We start from the raw sequence: 6,000 nt of genomic DNA on the forward strand, positions 1-6,000 counted from the left end.
TTTAGAAGGAGGTTTGAGGTGTATTCTGCTACTTTTTTCACGATTTCTGGTTCTATCAGTTCAAATCCGGGGGTTTTTCTGTTTCTTATCTTGTTGACTGCGAGATGAAGGTCAGTTATGGTGAGAGGGTCCTCTGTCTGTGTAGAGTGGTAGTTTTCATTATCCAGGCAAATCTGCTGTTGGTCAGGAGAATTTCGTTCATCTAGTTGTTTGAATAAGGTGTTGAGGATGTTACTGAGTCACTCCAGGTGGTGGTCATTACTCCTTGTGGAGTTCTCGTTGACTGTGTTACTTCACCTCTGGGGAGCTTGTTTGTTGTCACTTTATAAACAACTCCCCGGGGGTCAGTGTTTCGTATTGAGACCAGGTGCTCCCGGGACTGCTTTTTGCGTTGCCTGATAATTGCTCTGTAGTCATTCCTGGTCTCAATGTATTGTTGCTGCAGGTATTCAACTTCTGCAGGTGACCGGGTCCTCCTTGCCCTCTGGAAAGCACATTGTTTCCGATTTACCTCTTGCCTGAAGTTCTCTGGACCACCAGGGGACGACTCCTGGAAGGGGATTTCTTTTCCTGATGGCTTCATTAGTTGCCCTTGTAATTGCATCTATTACTGCCTGTTGGTGCCAGTCAGGGTCTTGGGGATTCTTAGCCAGTAATTGTTGCTCTTTTTTGGTTAGCATCTTCTTGAATAGATTCCAAGTTGCCTTGTCCGTGGCGTAGCATTGGAGTCTCTGTCCTGTAACCGAGGTACGAGTTATTGTTCTGTTCATATTGGAGGTAATGACACGATGGTCGGAAGTGGTCCACTTCTCCCACACGGTCCAATCAGTGATATAGCCTGCAAAGGGTCTGGTTGATAAAGTTACATCTATGGTGGCTTCCCAGAGGGTGCTGGAAAAGGTTGGCAGATTGTTAGGACGATTATGGACAACCAAGTTGGTGTTTATTATGAAGGCTTCTAGATGCTGGCCGTTTCTTGCCCCCATGCATTCCGGGGTTTCGCTGTGCCAGAGCTGAGAGCGGCAATTTACGTCTGCACAGATTAGGATTTTTGCTCCTCCTAGCTCAGTGAGAAGGTGCTGAAGGTACTGTTTAGCTGGCATGATATCCTCTCCTGGCTGACAGTATAGGGAAACCGCATAGAAATCTCCAAGCATTATAACTATGTGGGCACACACCGCCCAGGCCAAGCAGAGATGGGAAATCTTTGTGACTGTGAGGTTGGGGTTTCGCACAAATATGGCCGTCCAGGGCATCTCTCCTTCCACCTGGACCACCTTGTGGGATAGAGGATAGCCTTTTATTCTATTGGCTACGGCATAGGGCTCCTGGATCAGGAGAATATCTGTATTTTCTTCTTCGATCTTTTGTCTGATTTGGCCTAGTATTATTATAGTGTCTAGGCATAGTCCCCATATTCAGTTCTTTGTTGCTGTGTGCTCTTTGCCTTAATACCCATATACATGGTATTCGTTGTCACAGATTGAGTGGGTGGGTGTGTGTGTGTGTGTGTGTGTGTGTGGGTGGTAATTTTAGGCTTTGGCAGTTTGCACAGATTGGGTCACTGGTTTTATTAGACCGCAGGTCTGCTCCACCTGTGTACATGTGTGCATTGTGTGGCCGAAGCGGCAACAGTTGAAACACTTGGTGACAGCCACATGTTCCCTAAAACGGTGTGAGCCCAATTTATATAAACTCTTGTATGATGAGTGAGTGCCTGCCAGGCTTGCGACACAAACTCCACAACCCAGTTTGCGGCATTCCTAGTCTTAGATTTGGTGTGATGAGTTCCTCCGGCTTTCCATCCGGGAAGTACTGATTCAGGTTTCAGTGGTAGATTTCTTCTCAGAGGGTGGTGTGATTGATGTCGTTTTAAACTTCAAAGTTTTTTATTGACGGCCCTTTTTTGTGCGGTGGTTCAGCAAGGAGTCCCATGGTTGGAATCTTGATGTTGGTTAGGATCTTGTGAGCATCTTCCTTTGACTCGGTTTCAATTATGACTCCAATATTGCGGGTCTTACAGATTAATTTTATCCTCATATTTCTGAGGTCTTCTGAAAGGGTTGCTATGACCGCTTTCTTTATTTCTTCACTTGTGTTGGGTGCTTCAGGCGCAGCCGGCTTGAGCAACACTGTGTGGTTTTGGTAGCAGTGTTTTCCTCTTTTCGGGTTGTACCATAGTTGGTGCTTTTGGATTGGTTTTCCTCAGCGCTTCAGAGTATGTTGGGACCCGCTGTTGCATTTGAGTGTCCCCGCTCTCTAGGTATGCCTCCAGTTTGGCTGCATTCCTTTCTGATGCAACATGGACGTTGTGAAGGACCGTTTCTAGTTTGGTCCATATGCCAATAATTTCTGCTTGTGGGTTCTTTTAGTTTGTTTTCTAATTCAACCTGGAGGGCCAGGACCTGGTCCAGGAATGTGCCTTCATGGAGGGTGGGGGTCTGTGTTTGGTGATTCCGGTTTTTTGTAGCATCTTTGATATTCTCTGGTTGGATGCCCACTTTTCCCTGGAGCTCCATTTCACTCTGTGATCTTGTCTTCTGCTCAGACTTTGGAACAGCTAAAAACTATGCTAATATACTAACATATAACACACTGATCAAAATCTAATCAGGAAATGACCTGTAATTATTTACCTGAACATTTGTAGGATGTAATTGCCCCGCCATCTTCTCCCATTGGCTCGAATAAATATCACTAGGAGGAAAACCTTTTTAATGTATAGAGAGTTAATATATTTATATTTTAATAATAATACACAGTGTGTTTCAATTAAGAGGAACTGGGAACTAAACTGCATATTTTTACCACTATATTCTATTAATTCCCGAGAGACTGGTTTAAGTTAACTTTATTAAAATAAATAGATATATATCATAAATAAAGCACTAAAACAGACATAAAAGAAAAGTGTTAAAATATATATAAATGAAAAGCAATAAAATAGAAGCTTTCAGGGAGAAGTATCCCTTCACCAGTTTATATATATGTATATAATTATAGTGATATGCAGCGCGACGCTCAAGGCCTGTTTTGTAATGCATATTTTTAGGTTTTCGTCACTTTTCATCTGGGCCTTTTTTGTTGTATTTGGGATGAACTGAAATTATTGAATTACCACTTTGATTTTATGATTTCTAAATTTAAATTCTGCCTAATCATTTGCTTTTCATCTTAATAAGAAAGTTGTTCCCATCTTCCCAATCTAGTCTAAAAGTACCATTGGTGTACTTCTAGAAAGAATAATTTTATTGGGGGAGGGGACATAATAATAAAAATAAGTAAAATAGTTGTCTCTTGAGGAGACGTGACACATCCTTTTTCAGCCCAGCTAATTATGTATACTGAAGAATGCGTATCATGTGTAATCATCATTCTTTTTACTTCAAATTAAACTGGTTTAGATATTTCTTCCCAAAATAGTTTGTTTCCATTCTCTGGCAATAAATGCAAAGAAAAGTGGCAAAGACTTCTTTACGTATGTAAACATTAAAATGAAGGAAATGAATCACAGGGAGTCCACTAGATATGAATGAATTAACTGTAGATGGTTCTGCTCAGGTTTCTGACAAACTGAATAGATATTTTGCATCATTCACACAAGGGAATTTAGTAATAATATGGATGCCAGCAATTTATCAAATTCTAACAGGGAGCTAAAGGATTTCTTGATAAATGAGAGGAAAGTAGAAGAGAAATTGATGAAGCTAAGCATAAAAAAGGCACCTAGGTGGAAGGGATCTATCCAATTATATTAAGTGAACCAGCAAACCTTTAAACATAATTATAAGAGCATCCTCTTATAATTATGTTCCTCTTAAAAAGGTGATATGAGTAATCATAGACTCGTTAGTCTGTTTCAGAGGGAAAAATATAATGGGATCACTGATTAAAAGAATTAATGTAGGACCATCTAGACAGGAATGCAATTATACAGCACTCACAGCATAGTTTTGTTAAGTGATCTTGCCTGGCCAAGCATACTATTAGCATTAGTAGAGGCATACGATGCAAGAAAGCAAGCTTATATAGCATCAGCCTAAAAAAAAAAAAAAACCCTTCCCATTTCACCCATTTACTCCAAATGTTTGTCTAGTTCTGCCTTGAACTTATTTAAGTTGTTGACCTCCACTACAGCAGATGGAAGTTTGTTCCAACTATCAACCACCTGCTGGCTAAAGGTAAATTTCCGCACATCTGTTCTACAACTGTCTTTCCTCAATTTGAATTATGTCCCCTCAGCTGAAGTAATCTGAGCAAGAGGAAGAATCCCATCAGCATTAAACTTGCTCAAACCACTCAAGGCTTTATACACCTCAACTAGATCACCTCATGGGTGCCTAGTCTCCAGACGCTACTGTTTGCAGAACTTAAGCCTTTCTTGGTAAGAGCAACCCTTTGTTCCATTCACCAATCTCATTGCCCTTCTCTGTTCTCGTTCCAACAGCTCTACATCTTTCCTAAAATGAAGCCTCCAAACCTATATACAGTACTCAAGGTGTGGCCTAACCATTACCTTATACAGGTGTACAATCACCTCCTTATCCCTGCTAGCAAAATTCCTGTATATCATTGACAAGACACCATGAGCTACTCTTGCAGCCTGTCTGCACTGCTCAGAAAACTTCATATCTAACTGCACAATTAACCCCCAAGTACTTTTCATTCTCCACTACCCTGAGTGTAGTACCACTCAGTTGATACATTACTCTGGGGTTACTACTGCCCATATGCAGTAGTAGCCCCAGTAACTTTGGATTTGTCAATGTTAAACTTCAGTTGCCACCTCTCAACCCATCTGCTCAACCTTTCCAGATCCTGTTGCAGTAGTGTACTATCATTACTGTCATTAACAATCCTGCTAATCTTCATATCGTCTGCAAACTTAGATATTAATCCTGGTATATCTTCATCAATATCACTGATAAATACAGAAAACAACAATGGGCCAAACACTGAACCCTGGAGGACTCCACTAATAACATTAGTCCACGAAGAGCAGTGTCCATTGATTACACTCTGTCTTCTTCCACTCAACCATCCTTTTATCCATTGTAGCAACTTGCTCTTAATGCCATACTGCTCCAATTTGTACAGTAGTCTTCCATGTGCAACTGTATCAAAAGCTTCCCTAAAATCCATGTATATGATATCAAAATTATTATTTTTTGCATCCATTTCCTTTGTGACCACATCATAGTATCCAATCAATTTGTCAGACAAGACTTCCCCTTAACAAATCCATGCTGTGTCTGAACTATAACTGCAGTCTTGTCTAGATGATCCTGCATTGCTTCTTTAACCAGTGACTCCATTACTTTCTCTGAAACAGAAGTTAAACTAACAGGTCTGTAATTACTTGTGTCACCCTTTGGTCCCCCCCCCCTTTGTGATACAGTAAAAAAGGAACTGGATGCATAAAATAATTTTGATATATACTTGAATTTCTGGAAAGCTTTTGATACTGTTACACATAAAAGCCTGCTGTGCAAATTGGAGCAGTGTGGCATTAAGTGCAAGCTACTGATATGAATAAAAGGATGATTCAGTGGGACAAGACAGAGAGTGATTATGAATGGACTCCACTTTTCATAGACTAATGTTATTGGTGGAGTCCTGCAGGGTTCATTTCTTGGCCCATTGTTGTTTTCTCTATTTATTAATGATAAAATAATGAAGGTATATCGGGGTTAGTGTTTTAGTTTAAAGTGATGATAATACAAAGGTATGAAACTGCAAGAAGATATAGAAAAATTAGGCTGAGAAATGGCAGTTGAAGTTTAACATTGACAAATGCAAGATACTTCATACTATTAGCAGTAATCACAGATTAATGTACCAACTATATGGTACAATTCTCAGCGCAGTGGAGAATGAAGAAGACCTGGGAGTAATTGTGTAGGCAGATATGACGTTTTCTTAGCAGTGCAAACTTGCTGCCAGGACAGCTTATTGGGTTTTGTCAATGATATACTAGAATTTGGCTAGTATGGATAAGGA

Source organism: Mastigoproctus giganteus, chromosome 11 (genome assembly GCF_048544385.1).
Source record: "Mastigoproctus giganteus isolate SK-2022 chromosome 11, ASM4854438v1, whole genome shotgun sequence".
NCBI classification, from domain to species: domain Eukaryota; kingdom Metazoa; phylum Arthropoda; class Arachnida; order Uropygi; family Thelyphonidae; genus Mastigoproctus; species Mastigoproctus giganteus.